We start from the raw sequence: 18,063 nt of genomic DNA, 5'->3' as shown, positions 1-18,063 counted from the left end.
TAGCCTTATTGATTATTTTCTGCACCTGTTCATGATACTTCAATGATCTATGTACCCGAACCCATAGGTCCCTTTGGACATCCACTGTTTTTAACTTTTTACCATTTAGAAAGTACCCTGTTCTATCCTTTTTTGATCCAAAGTGGATGACCTCACATTTGTCTACATTGAATTCCATTTGCCACAGCAAGTGGTCTTTATTGAGTGACTGAGACTGAGGCTTATCTTTTTTTAAATAAGAAACTTAGGAGAAAGGTTCAGGCCTACAGTCCATACTAAAAAAAAGTAGGCGTGCAGATGAATTAAATCAAGGAATAGGAGTTAGGTGATGCCAAAGTGGTGGAGACCTGCAGTCACCACTCCAAGCATTCTCTCCCAATACACAATCAGACCCTGTTATGCATTCACAATACATCCGAAGTGCTGGAGACTGAGCGGGGAGAGAACAAAAATTTATAACAACAAAGCAACAGGTAACAAAACATCACGATGACACTACTCTGCCTACAGCGGCAGAGAAGAGTTCACTCTGAGCAACTAAAATCTTGCTGCTCAATACAACCAAATTTGTATTGAGGCCCTCGTGGGCCTTGGGGCCCATCCAGGCCTTAGTAGTATGGCAGACAAGAGCAACAAGGCTGCTCCTTGTTGTCAGAAAGAAGAGCTAAGAGGAACTTGGCCTTCTTGTTCAGACTGGTCAGCAATTTGTACACAGCGCAATGCAGGAAGGAGGATCCAAAATGGCAGTGTAGGGATCATTTTGATTTGAAGGAAAAACAATTTGAGAGCCTGCCTATATTACCAGCGTAATGAAAACTGCGTAGCCTTATAGTTCTCCTCATTTCTACAGTACTTACCAAACCAGCCCTCAATTCAAAATATACTAGGAAAACACGGTGGTAAATTGGTTTCTCTCAGCTTAAATTGAGAGTGGTCAGTCATCACATAGACAGAGCTAGGATTTTAGACTCTCATGGTTCTAGCCCTATCCAAATGGTTAACTGACAGTTCTAAACATAAGCAAAAACAGCCTTCACATGACAGCAGCTTAGTAAAGTTGTAGCTGTAAAACAGGATCAATAATCCTGTCAATAATGCCTCAGTGGCTCTGTTGATAACATCAGTGTGGTACTAAAACATACAGAGCACGCAGATCCTGGGTACAATCCCTGGTCTTTGCTGAATTATTGGATCTCAGCTAGGGTAGGAGTTGGGGTACCGAATAATTCCCAATAACCGTGGAAAGGACAAAAAAAGTCAGGGTTACTACTCAAAAAAAAGTCATTTCCTTTCCTCGATTACTATCCAGTGACACCTGCTTGCAAGAATAAGAATCAGGAAATAGAGGTTTGCTGTGATGCTCCCATGTTTAAATAGTTTACTGAAACTCACTGTCAATTTCCTCGTGGAGATTGGCCACTTGAGTGAGATACTGGGGTGACTACCTGTGCCCAAGAGTGTCAGCGCCTTAAGAGAGAGAACTGAAAAAATATATAACTGATCCTCAAGAAAAGAGATTGAGGCACCAGTTCGGGAGAGATAGTGAGACACTGTTATCAACTAGGGAAGAAAAGGAACCGAGGGCTCACCCAATCCCACGGCTCTTGGAGAATGAGATTCTACAGGAGAGGGAGAAGATCATGTGGCCATTGTAAGGCTACAACAAGCAAAAGCTCTTAAAGAGCCACTGCCTTCATAAACTCTCCCCACATGGACAATAAACTCAAATCTAATGTGCATGGAGGATCAAAGAATGAGGAAGCATTATTATTCTGATTCAATATTTACGGTTGAACTTTTAGTTGGCAGTGAGCTTGACAAGTCAGCAACAAATTAAAAAGATGTCACCATGAAAAAGATCTGATAACTACTTTTCTGACAGAAGCTATTCTTTAACAAAGATCCATTTTTCAAACCTTTCATTTTTTCATATATTTTCCGTATATATCTTTTCCCCAATATATATTTCATTAAAACATCAAAGCGATATTCGCTAGAGAAACAAAACAACCTATTGCAATTCCACTATAGTCACCTCCTCTGGTCACTTCAGACGAAATCATTTCATGCTATCTGAACAGCAACATGTTTTTTTTTAAAACTGTTGCCATCAGAAAAGGTGTTAATTATTTTTCTAGACATCACAATTCCAAACAGACTGCCAAGAAAGTGACACAATAGTTTTCTGGCTAAAAACCTGTTCGCTTTGAGGTCTTTGCCATTGGCTGGGTTTTTATGACCTGCTCTTTGTGTGGGTACTCCCTCTATGCTCTGTACCCTTTAGATTGTTTTTAATGGATTTTTGGCTGTTCAGTCATTTCCCATCTATTATTTCACATTTCCCATCTATTACTTCAAACGTCCGCTTCAGAACTACTTCAAAGGGAAACTCTCGGAAAACAATCCAGGAACGTGTCACCAAAGCTTACCCACAATCCGCTATCATCCTCAGTGTAAAGTAAAAACATATCACTGAAGCTTTCCTAAAAAACCTCTGCCATCCTCAAATTTCCAGAAGTGTTTTAAATGCTAAATTGATCTTTTTCAAATTATCCTGACCTCTGTAATGAGGGTCTGCACAGTTAAATTCTCTGTCCAAACTTTTCAAACCATTTCAACTTATTTTTCTTTGCGATCTGTAAACTGAATTATGCGCACAGTCAGCCAGCAATGTCACAGAGAAAAACTCAATAAACAGGAAAACATAAGAACCGAGGGGCACATTACTCTTCCTATGCCTTCCTTATATTACAGAACTTCTTCAAGGTCAAGCAATCCCAGAGTATCCTGGGACTGCTGACATTGAATACGTCCAATTTGCATGGAGGAGTGGCAAAGGGAAGTAACAAGATTGCAAAATAAATAGATGAGTGAGGCCATTCAGCTTATCTCAACCATCCAGAAAGACCCTCATTGCCGTATTTAGCTATATTTCCTAAATTATTCCAGGGTTTTTGGCTCCACATTCCACATGTTAATCATTCTGTATGTGAAGAAGAACATTCTGATGTCAATCCTAAATTTTCCATTCACTAGTTTGAAACTCATCCTATTGTCACTTAACCCGCAGTAACGTTCCTAATTTACATTTTCTATACCATTTACTATTTTATATTCCTCCACGAGGCCACCCCTTGATAAGCTGCTTTCAAGGCTGAAGAGCCCAAGGGGCCAATTTTCATACAGAGAAATATTGAGCAGGTGGGTCACCCTCCCAATTGCTCTAGCTGGAGGCCTGAGCCATTTTTCATGGTCGGGGCTCAAATTGAATGGAATCGGAGAACAGCCAAGGGGAGGGGAAATCACGTCGCCAACGGGTGAGAAGATTCTTGTGCTCCTCCTGAACTCTCAAAAATCAGCGCCCCAGGTGTTTTGGCCGTTTGGGAGCAGCCTCCAGCAGTCTCGTTAAGGATCGCTGGTTGGGCTGCTCGACATCCAGGGCCCTTATATAAATAAGGTTCCCACCTGGCTGCCCATTTCGAGGCTCGCTCGAAAACTGAGTAAGGTGGGCCTCAGGCAGCCAGTGGAGGAAATTATTTTTTAAAACATTGTCTGCCGACGGCCCCATTTTTCAGGGAGAACGGGGTGGCAACCATATGAAAACCACCCCCTAAGTTTCTGGAGTCTTTGCTCACAACTCAGTTCCCTGATGCCAGGGATCGGTCTCATGGCCCTACACCACCTCCAGCATTTGAATGTTTTCCTTGTCTCTCAGTGGCCAGAACTGGGCACAGCCCTCAAAGTGTGGACTGATCAGGGCATTATCCAGTTTCGGCCGACAGTCTTTGACTTGGACTCTACTGTTCAGCATTCTTTTAGCTTTGTCGATTGTACCTGCACATTGATTGGACGTGTTGGACGTCAAGTCTACTAAAACCCCTAGATCTCTTTCAATGTCATCTTTAGTTACTTCTTGCTGCAGAGCAAGTCAAATAATTGTGGATGAATTTATTTAGTTTGGAAGATAACTTTATTCCCCAGTAACAGTTCATCTGCTGTAATTGGAGGAAAGTAAATTTAAAAGGTTTCAACACTGAATAATACTGACTGTGCTCGCTGACCTACATTAGCTCCCAGTCTGGCAATGCCTCGATTTTAAAATTCTCATCCTTGTTTTCAAATCCCTCCATGGCCTCGCCCCTCCTTAGCTCTGTAACCTTCTCCTGCCCCACAACCCTCCGAGATCTCTGCGCTCCTCCAATTCTGGCCTCTTGCGCATCCCCAATTTTCTTCGCTCCACCATTGGTGGCTGTGCCTTCAGCTGCCCAGGCCCTAAGCTCTGGAATTCCCTCCCTAAACCTCTCCACCTCTCTATCTCTCTCTCCTCCTTTAAGACGCTCTTTAAAACCTACCTCTTTGACCAAGCTTTTGGTCACCTGTCCTAATATCTCTTTATGTGGCTTGGTGTCAAATTTTCTTTGCTAACGCTCCTGTGAAGCACCTTGGGATGTTTTACTACGTTAAAGGCACTATATAAATGCAAGTTATTGTTATAAAATTAACCATAATTCTGAATAAGGCTGGTTGTAAGTCATGGCCTGAATTCTGGCCGCTGAACCTTCTCTGATGTATAAAAATAAAATCCTTAGGAGCTTTTTATTTTCTTTTTCAAAATTCTTAATAAATAGGGGAATCAACCCTTGACCTCTATAATCCACAGGGATCTGATTTCTATTAGTGGATTTTTTTTTACTAAATATGTCGACCCTGAAATTACACTGTGGGAACATTAGTTCTGAACATGATCCTCTGAAATTCGTCTCTCTGCTATTCTAGATTTATTTTTAACAGGTTAACACCTTCATTAATATAGCGTAGAGGAATTTCAGAGAACACATTGGGCTTCATTTTAGCACTCGCTATCGGGTGCGTTCCTGTCGGGGGGGGGGCTCCGAAAATCGGGGAATCCCAGAGTGGGTCCGGAGCCCGGCTCCAACCCGCCCACTTCTGGGTTCCCCACAGACGCGCCGACATGCGCGCGGAGCCCCCGCATGTGGGACTCCCGCAGGCAATTAAAGCCGGCGGGGTGCCACTTAACAGTATTTACTTAGCTATTTCAGGTCATTAACTGACCTGATTAAGGGAATATTTTAGGAGGGTTGGGATTTTAGAGACAACTGGGACTGATTCCCATATTGGGGGAAACACTCCCAGTTGAAATGGACGTGTTGCAGCCATCAGCCTGTGGCAGCTGCAAAGGTCCATTTGACAGTTGGGGGGGGGGAGACCCTCACTCATTGCAGGAGGCCATTCTGTCACTTGGGACAAAGTTTGGCCTCCACCACCCTCCTCCTGACAAGAAAATTCACCAACTTGCACACTTACCCCAGGGTCCAGAGACATGTACCTACCTTGAGGACCCCCTCAGATGTACATCTTCCGGATGGGGGCCGCCGTAGCTGCAGTCATGACCTCCTCGGAGGGCGAACAGCATCACCAGCCTCGCCATCCACGCCATCCACCTCTGACACGTGGAGCTCCACAACGGAGTGCTGTGACACATCCACCTGCACAGCAGGAGGGAGGGCAACCGCAGAGAGAGATGCATCGCAGAGGGCACTACCCTCGCCACAGGGTCCTCAGACCGAGGCTCAGCTTCCTGGACCTCTCTGAGCAGCAGTGCACACGGAGGCTCAGAGTCACTCGACATGTAGTCGTGGACATCTGCAGCCTCCTTCATGCCGAGCTGGTCCGAGCACCATCTTCTTGCCTGTTGCTGTCAAAGTCACCACTGCCCTGAACAACTTCTCCTCCGCATCCTTCCAGGGTGCCACCGGGGACATCGCCGACGTCTCTCAGTCGTCTGCACAAAAGAGCCCTGCAAATACACGTACACCCACTCTGCAGTGACACAATGGGTGGCATCAGGTGTGGGTCTTCACTGTGATCCTCAGGAAAGGGCATTATTGTACAAACCAGACAAGATTCGCGAAGACATGGCAGTGGTGGTGACAATATAATATGTGATGTGAGTTGCTCAGAAATTAAATATAAGTAAAAACCATGACAAACCCTCAAACACCCTTGTGCATCCCCTTCATGCTCACGACACGTTTGCCTTACGCTGCCTACTGCACATATGTGATGCATGCCCTGTGGCTGCAGCACAGGTAGTGGCAGGTTGAGTGAGGCTGACTGTGAAAGAGATGCACGAGAGGGTGAGTATGAGATAGAGCCATGAGATTGTATGAGGATTGGGTTGAGTGGTAGTGGCGGGATGAGTACTGGCGAGGTGAGTAAGTGCAGGTAAGATGAGGATGAGCTTTGAGTGGGTGTGAGGGGTGATGTGACAGAGTAGTGTTGGCAGTGCAGAAGGAGATGTGGGGTGGGGGCGGTGATGTGGCAGATGGAGTGTAGGGGAATGAGTAAGTGTACTCACTTCGGCTGACCTACTTAGGTCATTGGAGCACCTCCTGCACTGTAGTGCAGGTGGGCAATATGTTGGTGGTGCAGGTGACCTCCTCTGCCACCTCGAGCCAGGCCTTCCTGGTGGCAGAGGCAGGCCGCTTCCTCCCGCCCGCCGGGGGGAAGATCTCTGTCCTCCCCCTCCTCCTCACCCCATCTAATGATACCTGGAGTGAGGCATCATTAAACTGGGAGCAGCCTTCCCCCTGGGCTGCTCCATGCTGTAATTTTTGCTATTTGTGGCAGCATCTGTCAGTGGAGGACTGCCCCTTTAAATAGAGCCTTCAACATGTCATCGATGACGACGAACACCTCGCTAAGGCCATCCCCACGCCTCCACTACTTGCCTTCAACAGCCACCTAACCTCAAACAGACCATCGTTCGCAGCAAATTATCTAGCTTTCAGGATAACAGCGTCCACGACACCACACAACCCTGCCACGGCAACCTTTGCAAGACATGCCAGATCATCGACACGGATACCACCATCACACGAGAGGACACCACCCACCAGGTACATGGTTCATACTCCTGTGACTCGGCCAACGTTGTCTACCACATACGTTGCAGGAAAGGATGCCCCGGAGCATGGTACATCTGCGAGACCATGCAGACACTGCGACAACAATGAATGGACACCGCACAACAATCGCCAGACAGGAGGGTTCCTTCCCAGTCGGGGAACACTTCAGCAGTCAAGGACATTCTGCCTCCGATCTTCGGGTTAGCGTTCTCCAAGGCAGCCTTCGAGACACACGACAACGCAAAATCGTCGAGCAGAAATTGATAGCCAAGTTCCGCACCCATGAGAACGGCCTCAACCGGGATCTTGGGTTCATGTCACGCTACATGTAACCCCACCAGCGAAAAAAAAAGTTATCTGTTTTTAATACAACTGGTCATTCTTTCTCTCTCTCTCTCTGCCTTTCGGGTGTATCTCTCTCTCTCCCTCTCTCTGTCTTTGTAATCTGACCGCTTGTGTATTCAGTAGTGTTGGATGTAATGTTCCCCTGTCTGAACACCATTCCACTCCTTTGTTTGCTGTGATTACTTCTCTGCCGAGGTGTGATAACGGGCAGTTGGAAAGGTTATCTGTAATCACCAGGCATTGTTCTCTGACTATATATACTGTGCCTTCAAGTAATCCCACACTTCACCTGACGAAGGAGAAAGCCTCCGAAAGCTTGTGATTTCAAATAAAGCTGTTGGACTATAACCTGGTGTTGTACGACTCCTTACATTTGTCCACCCCAGTCCATCACCGGCATTTCCACATCATCCTCCAGGTGACAGACCTTACTGCGCATGCGCAGCCCGCCCGACGTGCAGATCAGCAGTGGGGAACCCGGAAGACCAGGTAAGTGGATCCAATTAGGCTGCGATCGCGCGGGGGGCAGACTGATTTCGCCGGGCACGTTACCCACGCGCCCAATAGCCCCCCCGCCGCGAACCCGCAGCCCTGGTAACATCGAGCCCATTGAGAACGCATGTTTTCTTCATTATTCATTCCTGGGTTGTGGGCATCGCTGGCAAGGCCAGCGTTTATTGCCCATCCCTAGTTGGCCCAAGAAATTGGCTGTGGGTCTTCTTCTTGAACCACTGCAGTAGTCTTTGTAGTGTTTTTTTTTATACAACTGAGTGGCTTACTATAGGCCAATTCAGAGGGCATTAAGAGTCAACAGTCTAGAAATTGGTGATTTGATAGAATTTTGATGGAAGGCGATGGGGAGAAAATTAAAATTATGGCAGAATGTTTTAGAATTGTTAATAACTAAAGTGGAAAAAACCAATGGGAAGGGAGAAGAACACAGAAACTTAAACAGTTAACCTTTGAGGAAAATGAAAATTGATAGACTCAACGGTCACAACACAGATGATGGTCACAGCAGGCACAAGAAACTTTATTGATGGGGTGTGTTGGCTTCGCTCAGTTGAATCAGAAGCTTGTGGGTTTGAGTTCCACGCTAGGCTGACAATTCAGTCCAGTACTGTCAGAAATGCCGTCTTTTGGATGAGATGTTAAATAAGGCCCTGTCAGTCTATTCAGATAAACATTAAACGTCCCATGGCAGTGTTTGGAGAAGAGCAGGGAGCTGTCCCAGCCTTATGGTCACTAACCCTCCATCAACCAATAATAAACAGATTAACTGGCCATTCATCTCATTGTAGGGCATTGCTACTGTTAATGGCTAATGTGTTTGCCTGCAGTCTCTGCACTTCAGAAGTAATTAATTGTTTGAAGTGTTTTGATGACAACGATAAAATGCAATATTAACATGATTATTTTGATTATAAAGATTAAAGCTTTTTTTATTTGTTATTTTATACTGCTTTTAAACAATTTCCTTAATGGCAAATAGGGAAATTCCAACTCTGGTCTGCTACATATTAGGAATTGTTTCCTATTTAACATTATGGGATTTTAAAAATATTTTCAATGCACTCTAAGGAGACGCAGGAATTGGGGGAGACAGAGGTACTGAGTTGACTGGGGAAACTCGGGACCAAGGGAACTCAGTCAGTCCATTGGAGAATTGAGAAACTCAGCTAGCACATCAGGGACTAGGGATCTCAGCAGGACAGTGGAGAACTGGAGGAACTCAACATGGCATCGGTACCAAAGGAGCTCAGTCAGTAATGAGGGGAACGCAACAGGACATCGGGGACTGAGAAAATTCAGCAGGGCGCTGGACCCATGGGAACTCAATCAGCACTGGGGAGACTGCGGGAACTCAGTCAGCACATCAAGGTACCGAGTCATTTAACTGCAGGAATACCACTTTTACCTCTACCGAGCTATGATGAGTAGTGGATCCCAGCCAGGCAGCAGTAATGATGCCACACTTGGCCTCAGTGAACTGGTAGGTTCAACGGTTTCCTTTGTGAAAGAAAGTGAAATCAGGAAGCATTTCTTCACACAAAGGGTAGTAGAAATCTGAAATTGTCTCCCTCAAAGGCTGTGACTGCTGTGACAATTGGGGCTTTCAAGACTGAGCGAGAATAATTTTTGTTAGGTAAGAATGATTTTTGTTAGGTAAGGAGTATTGGGGAAAGGCGGGTAAATGGAGTTGAGGTGCAGAGCACCATGATCTAATTGAATGGCGGAGCAGGCTCAAGGGGCTGAATGGCCTACTCCTGTTACTAATGTTCCTATGTTCCAGAGTGGTTTAATTTGTAGAAACTACAGGGTGAGTTGGACAAGATATGTAGGTGGGCAATACAATGTCAGGTGAATGTAAAGTGCTGCACATAGGAAGAAAAAGAGTTGACGCATATACTTCATGAATGGTGTTGAAATAACTGAGGACGAAGCCGAAAGAATCCTAGGAGGCTTAGTAGCATCAACACCAAATATGTTCAACTATTGCAGAGGAGCAATCAACAAAGTCAATAGGATGTTGAACTACACGGCCAAAACAGTAGAATACAGGTGAGGGGGTTAATGATCAAACTTTATAATGCTCCAGTCAGACCACACCTTGAATACTGTGTCCAGTTGTGGTCACCAGGAAACAAGAAAGATATTCAAGTGCTGGAGCCAGTACAGAGAAGAGCCACGAGGTTTATCCTCAGTGTCAGGGGTCTGAGTTATGGGGAAAGACTGGAAAGCGAGCAATTGAAAGGTGATCTTATGGAGTTATGCAAGATTGTTAAGGGTATAAAAAACGTTAACCCAGAGTATTACTTTAAATTAAACCGTAGGTGTAGAACTAGGGGACACGGGTTCAAACAAGAACTGATTCCAGGGTTCAAAGAGTGATCAACATCTGGAACAAACGTCAAGAAAGAGCAGTGAATGCAAAAACCCTGGAATCATTTAAGAAAGAATCGGATGTTCCAATGGGGTGGTGTTAGGATCTCTCTGGATGGGTGAATCAAGACCATATGGCCTTTGAATCATAGAATCATAGAAATTTACGGCACAGAAGGAGGCCATTCAGCCCATTGTGTCTGTGCTGGCTGAAAAAGATCTATCCTGCCTAACCCCACTTTCCAGCACTTGGTCTGTAGCCCTGTAGGTTACGGCACTTGAAGTGCACATTCAAGTACTTTTTAAATGAGTTGAGGGTTTCTGCCTCTACCACCCTTTCAGGCAGTGAGTTCCAGACCCCCACTACCCTCTGGGTGAAAACATTTCTCCTCAGCTCCCCTCTAAACCTTCTACCAATTACTTTAAATTTATGCCCCCTGGTTATTGACCTCTCTGCTAAGGGAAATAGGTCCTTCCTATCCACTCTATCTAGGCCCCTCATAATTTTATACACATAATTTTAAATCTCCCCTCGGCCTCCTCTGTTCCAAAGAAAACAACCCCAGCCAATCCAATCTTTCCTCCAATTTTGCAGCAAGCTGGGGATCAATGATCCCAAAATACTTAACCGAGAGCTGCTATTTGGAGTTTCTCTGAGCAACTCAAGGCAGAAAGGCTGATGTATGGCGAATCACTGATCTCGCATGCTATGGTTCTGACTGGTTTCTCTGAAAAGGATGAAGATGAAGGTGACTTTGAAAAGTGGAGAGTGGAAAATTCATGGGGAGACGAAAGTGGGAACAAAGGTTACCTGGTTTTATCAAATGATTGATTCCAGTCCTGGCAACATCCTCGTAAATCTCCTCCCTAGTGCAATCACATCTTTATGATTTCTCATCCTTTCTCACCATTCTCATCCACAATTATCTTGTGATCTTGATGTTCCAATGACATTGCCATTCTTGTCAATCAATGCCAAATTATTTGTGTGCTGTGGGCCTGTACTAGGAGCTGGGCTGCCACAGCCCAAACATGGTTCACACGTGACACTTAAAGCCAGACAAGATTTCCGCCCTATCAGTCTGGGATGGATTCAAATCCAGGACCTAGAATTGAAAGGACATTGCACTTACTCACTGCACCACCCAATGACAGGATCTTCTTATGATTCCACACTTTGACAAATTTCTACATCTACAGAACTCTTGATTGAAGACTATTAAAATAGAACCATAGAATCATAGAATCATAGAAAGGGTTACAGCACGGAAGGAGGCCATACGGGTCCGCGCCGGCCATACGCAAGAACAATCCAGCTCGTCCCACACCCCTGCCCTTTCCCCGTAGCCCTGCAAATTTTTTCCTTTCAAGTCCTTATCCAGTTCCCTTTTGAAGGCCACGTTTGAATCTGCCTCCACCACCCCCTCGGGCAGTGTATTCCAGATCCTAACCACTCGCTGTGTAAAAAAGTTTTTCCTCATGTCACCTTTGGTTCTTTTGCCAATCACTTTAAATCTATGTCCTCTGGTTCTTGACCCTTCCGCCAATGGGAACAGTTTCTCTCTATCTACTCTGTCTAGACCCTTCATGATTTTGAATACCTCTATCAAATCTCCTCGCAACCTTCTCTGTTCGAAGGAGAACAACCCCAGCCTCTCCAGTCTATCCACATAACTAAAGTCCCTCATCCCTGGAATCATTCTACTAAATCTCTTCTCACCCTCTCTAAGGCCTTCACATCTTTCCTAAAGTTGGGTACCTAGAACCGGACACAATACTCCAGTTGTGGCCGAAGCAGTGTTTTATAAAGGCTCATCATGACTTCCATACTTTTGTACTCTATGCCTCCATTTATAAAGCCCAGGATCCCGTATGCTTTTTTAACCACTTTCTCAACCTGCCCTGCCACCTTCAACGATTTGTGCACATATACCCCCAGATCTCTCTGCTCCTGTACCCCTTTTAGAGTTGTGCCCTCTAGTTTATATTGCCTATCCTCGTTCTTCCTATCGAAATGTATCACTTCACATTTTTCTGTGTTAGATTTCATCTGCCATGTGTCCGCCCATTCCACCAGCCTGTCTATATCATCTTGAAGTCTATCACCATTCCCCTCACTGTTCACTACCCTTTGTTGGCCAGAGGCTGCAGAAGACTGCTGAGCTGAATTCAAAGTGCTAACAAAGACACTGACCTTTTGAACTGAGGTGACCTGGAGTTCAGTCACTGGTCTGAACTGGCCAGAACCAGTTTGAATTCGTTCCGCTTCTTAGAGAGACAATTGTAAACAATTTTACAACACCAAGTTATAGTCCAGCAATTTTATTGTAAATTCACAAGCTTTCGGAGGCTTCCTCCTTCCTCAGGTAAATGAGAGACAAAGGAGGTGATGCTACCTGAGCCCTTGGAACAGAGCCAATCAGGGGATGACATGAGTCACTCCAGCAACTTTGAGCCAACCGGAGAAGACAGCATCGTTCGAAAAGACAGACTTGGGGAATAAAAACTGAGGAGTTGCTGGCTTGGAGTCAGTGTGTGTCTTTGTTTGTTTGTGAGAGAGAGAGAGTGAGAGAGAGAGTGAGAGAGAGAGTGAGAGTGAGAGTGAGAGTGAGAGTGAGAGTGAGAGTGTGTGTGTGTGTGTGTGTGTTTTTGTTGGTGTGTCTTTGTTTGTGAAGGAGACTCTGGGAGACTCTGGAAACTAACCCTCGTGGAAGTAGGAACCTTGCGTCAAGGACGTGGAGACGACGTCGGGAGTAAGAGGGAGAATTGCCTGGCCAGCAGCGTCTCTCCTTTCTGGGTAATATAATATCCTTTCTATTCTGGGACCACTCTGGGAGTGTCATCAGGAAACCTAGTGGGTGTGCGTTTAAAGCCTGATACTCGGGGAGTATTAATAGGAAACCTAGTGGGTGTGCGTTTAAAGCCTGATACTCGGGGAGTATTAATAGGAAACCTAGTGGGTGTGCGTTTAAAGCCTGATACTCGGGGAGTATTAATAGAGAAACCTAGTGGGTGTGCGTTTAAATCCTAGTTTGAGTATAAACCTGTATAACCTGCTGTAAACTACATGCCTATATCTAACCAGACGTATAAGCGGTATGTACATGATCTAATAACGTTAATAAAGCGAATTGAGAATTAAGAGAGAATTGACTCTTCCTCTGTGTACTAAGCTAAAACCGTTAACCGGTGACTTCCGGTCAACATATTTGGCGTCCCTGGGTGGGCTCGAGGATAAATCTCTCCGTTGCGTCAGTGGGAGCCTCGAGGCGAACCGAATTTGGCAAAGTATACAGAGAACAGGAGTTTGAGTTAATTCATAGTTAATAACGTAAGATGACGAATAAAGGGAAATCACCAAGCCCTGGGGACTTGGACTGTTTTGATTGGAAGGGACTCCTTCAAAAATACGTAATAGGGAAGTGGCCGCAATACGGGGAGTATGCGGGTCACATTGGAGACAAGGGAACGCCTGTTGGGGAGGTCCTTTGGAAAATTGCGCAAACAAAGATGTCAGATAGGAAATTTAAAAAGATACAAAAGTCCGTAGCGATTGGATGTTTACTTGAGGAATGGATAGAATGCCGACAGCAGGCTAGGAGAGAGAGAGAAGAGACTCAGAAAATCCAAGATGAATTAGGGGAAGAGAATAAAAAACTCCGTGAGGAGATAGCCCGCCTTAGTGAGAAGGTAACTGATCTACAGGGACAGAGAAGTGCAGATTTGATGCACATGAACCAATATCAGTTACAGTGCGAAAAATTGACTAATGAAAAGAATAAGAGAGAGGGAGAAGCCCAAGCAGCTAAAGCTGAGGTGGAGAGATGGAAACAACAATGTGGTGATTTAAAAACTGCTATGAATGTGATTCACAGAGCAGCTCAGGAGAAGAGGAGTAGTACTGGTGATCACACAACGTGTCAGAAAGTGATAGGGAGGCTGCAAGATCAGCTAGCCGCACAGAGAGGCATATTGTGTGCTTTTGCACCCGGGAGAGGTGAAGAAAGTGGTTTAGGGGATGTAGATTGGGATGATTTAGCAGACAAGGCGGATAGATACAGCAGCGGTGATAGGGAACCTCCACTAGGGGACCCACCGCCAGCATATGCTCCAGAGCAGAAAAAACCGTCTGCCCCAATGGCCCCCCTTGTAACTACTAGAGCACAGATGGGGGAAGATGGTCAGGATATGACATATTCCACCCCACTTGGGGTACAGGAACTGAGGGTTATTGCGAAAGATATTGGAACGTGTGTGCCTGGGGATGATCCTAGGGAGTTGTTCCTAGCGGTCAGGCAACAGAGCGATACACGGCTTAGATGATGCTGAGGAAAGGAAATTAATCCTAATGTGCCTACACCCACATATACACTCCGCCCTACCGGAGGAACAAAAACTTGGTAGAGGCACGAATGAAGCCTTAAAGGACCAGGTATTATCTGTCATGGGCGATAACAGAGGGGATCCAGTGGAGGCGCTGATGAGATGCTATCAAAGGAAAGGTGAACACCCCACTGTATTTTCGGCTCGCATTTGGGCGGTGTTTCAGGGGGTCTATGGTACAGACTTAGACAGGGATAATTTACAGCGGGAGGTTAGGAACCGATGGCTGAGAACACTAGTGTCGCATGGCACTGAGGAGTCGAGGAAGGCACGAGATCAGTTTGACCCCGCTGATGACACACATACGGTATCCTGGATAATTAGGAAGATGGTTAGAGTATGGGAAAGGGAAATACCCAAACGATCCAAGGCATCCGGGGACAGAGCAATGCCTGTTAAAGATCAGGTGATAATTTGGAGAAATGAAGGGAGGGGACCTACTAAGGGGGAACCCCCTCCAGCTTATCAGACAGTGGGAAGAGGTAGAGGCAAAGGAAACTTCTCAGGAACGGGGAGAACTCAAGGCGAGGTGTCCAAATGCTATAACTGTGGCCAAGAGGGACACTTCGCAAGGGACTGCCCGAACCCAAGACGAGAGAGAGCAGGTCGGGGAAGGAATCAGAGCCGACCCGTGGAAGGGCCGAATAGACCAAGTCCTCAGTGTGATACGATAGAAATATCACCGAGTTCCGGGTTGTACCCTGAACTGCAATGACGGTGTCAGGCCTCTCCGTTATGGGTGTGTGACGCGCGGTTGGATGACATGGGGAGACCCCTAGTGAATGGTAGGGTCGGAGGCCGCCCTCTTACATTTCTTTGGGACACAGGGGGATCTCAAACCACCGTTAACACCACTCAGATCAATGACACAGATAGGAAAATTCAAAACAAAATTATTCTCAGTGGATTCACAGGACATTCACAAGTGGAATATGTGAGTGTACCGTTGGAAGTCGGTGTGGGAGACATAGTGATAGAGCATTCAGTGGTCCTTATTAAATTACCTAGAGAACAAGAACATATATTAGGGAGTGACTATATGGCCAAAGCGGGATTCTGCTTCGACCCCGTTAATTGTATGATTTGGCAAATGCCTTTGGGCATGGGCAGTATAAATCACACACTCGTCCCGGTGGGGGAATATCAGGATAGGATATGCACGATCGGGGAAATGTGGATAGAACCAGGAGAAATGAGTAACGATCGTGAAGTACAACAGATTATTGTACAAAACTCAATAGTATTTGCCCGACATAAACATGATTGTGGGAAAATGACCGGGAGTGTGTGTATACAAGGTCCAGACCCCAAACCACAGAAGCAGTACGGTTTCCCAAAGCAAGCAGAAGAGATAGAGAAGGTGATACAGAGTCTGCTGCAGCGAGGGATATTAAGACCAATAGCTTCTACTAATAACGCACCTATTTGGCCAGTAAGGAAACCCGACAGTAGCTGGCGACTAACGATAGACTACAGAGAATTAAATAAAGTCACCCCGTTAACAGCGCCTACAGTAGCAACTAGCCCAGAGACAGTAGTTCGACAAAGTGAGGATGCGCAGTGGTTTACGGTTTTGGACATAAGTAACGGTTTTTGGTCTATTCCACTGGAGAAAGAATGTCAATATAAATTTGCATTTACTTTCCAAGGACAGCAATATACATGGACCGCCCTGCCGCAGGGGTTTCACAATTCCCCGTCCATATTTCACCAACGACTGAGGGAAGGGTTAAAAGGATTCTCAAGGCCTGAATGTCTAGTGCAGTATGTAGACGACTTACTCCTACAAACTGAAACCAAGAAGGAACATTATCAACTGCTAAGTGAATTACTGCAGTTGTTACATGACTTGGGATTAAAGATTAACCCTAAAAAAGCGCAGATCATGAAACAAAAAGTTACTTACTTGGGAGTGATTCTGACGCCGGGACAAAGGGACATTGACAAGCGAAGGGTAGAGACAGTTGGCAGACTCCCTGTTCCGCGGGATGTGAAAGGGTTAAGGTCCTTCTTAGGGTTGGTGGGATATTGCAGGGACCATATTGATGGATTCGCCACAAAGGCGGCCCCACTGATGGAATTATTAAAAAAGAATGTGGCCTGGGAGTGGAAAACAGAACACAGCCAGGCCATGACTGATTTAAAGCAAGCACTAGCTGTTGCGCCTGCTTTAAAAACCCCAAATCCAACGGAACCGTTTGCATTGGAGGTGGCTACCACAGACACCACCCTCTCGGCAGTTCTATTACAGGAGACACACGGGAAATTACGACCAGTAGCGTACGCCTCACGTATGCTCTCACCAGTGGAGCAGGGGTATACGGTATGCGAAAGACACTTGCTAGCTGTCTTTTGGGCAGTGCAGCATTTTACTTATATAGTGGGACTAAATCCACTTACAATATTAACAGAACACACCCCAGTACAGCTACTGTTAGATGGAAGGATTAAGGATGGTTCAGTTAGCCAAAATAGAATTGCTAGATGGACATTGTTGCTGCAAGGGAGAAATATAACTGTAAAGGGGGTAAAAACCACCACTATGTTAGCAGACAACTTAGTTTATCAGGGAGAAAAACATGAGTGTCAATTGATGATAGCAAATGACCCCAAGGGCCCATTTGTATCAAAACAAAAAGGAGGGGGTAAGACGGGGCCTGAAAGCAGAAAGACAAAGGAAACAGGAAAGGAAGAACCCTATTTTAAAATTTTTGTGGATGGCTCTTCATCAGTACAGGATGGGGAAAGGAGAACTGGCTGTGGGATCTAGATAGAGTTGAGCCCTGGACAGAGAGTAATGATTAGAATATACCAGCCCACCTCATTCTTGAGTCCAAAGTTTGCCGGTCCCTATGAGATAGTAGACAAAGCTAGTCCATCTGTATACAGGATATTAACGGCACCAGATAAGAGTGGCTGGTACCACATTAATCGGCTAAAGTTGGTAGGAGAAAAACAAGATAATCATCATTGGCATGTGCTGCTCGATGCTAACGATGTTCTGAATTCTGAAGGTCAGGGAGATCAAGAATTGGACCAGTTACAGGTCCAAGAGGAGGTGATCGAAAACAAATTTGACACTGTCCGTTCGCATGCAGAGGCGAATCCAGGAACAAAACGACGGGAACATAAAACAAAAAGGGGGAGTAAGTGCGTTCGAAGAAACGGACGGTTAGAATCTGAAACAAATTGGGAACAGGATTTGGACGGTCTGGCTCAGTATATGGAGAGACTGGACTTATGATAGTACCTAAAAGAAACTGTACATAAGAGCAGAAATTACGCTTGTTTATTCCAGGTCCAGCCTAGAATGAAGGGGATGATGCATTTTGTTGCTATCGGATTGATCGTCATCAGGACTGTGGTTGAACCTGCCTCGGAGTCGTCACGACGAATGAACGTGCCTGAAGCAGTGTCGACGACGGAGGGATATCCCGAGACCAGGGACAACTTTGCTCTGCAGAATAAGACAGTCCGAACCAACAAAGGGAAAAGAGGGGATTTAAATTTGTATTATACGGGA

General features: G+C 45.6%; 1 long non-coding RNA gene across 2 annotated transcripts in view; it reads right to left on the bottom strand.

The window, feature by feature from the left end:
* The window catches only part of LOC137327674 (uncharacterized), a 96,370-nt gene that overhangs the window by 35,589 nt on the left and 42,718 nt on the right, over positions 1–18,063 (bottom strand). The gene's annotated exons all lie outside the window — the stretch shown is intronic.

The sequence above is a fragment of the Heptranchias perlo genome, chromosome 12 (genome assembly GCF_035084215.1).
Source record: "Heptranchias perlo isolate sHepPer1 chromosome 12, sHepPer1.hap1, whole genome shotgun sequence".
Taxonomy (NCBI): Eukaryota; Metazoa; Chordata; class Chondrichthyes; order Hexanchiformes; family Hexanchidae; genus Heptranchias; species Heptranchias perlo.
The sequence above is the reverse complement of the archived record's forward strand: the minus strand, read 5'-3'. Positions and strand labels throughout refer to the sequence as shown.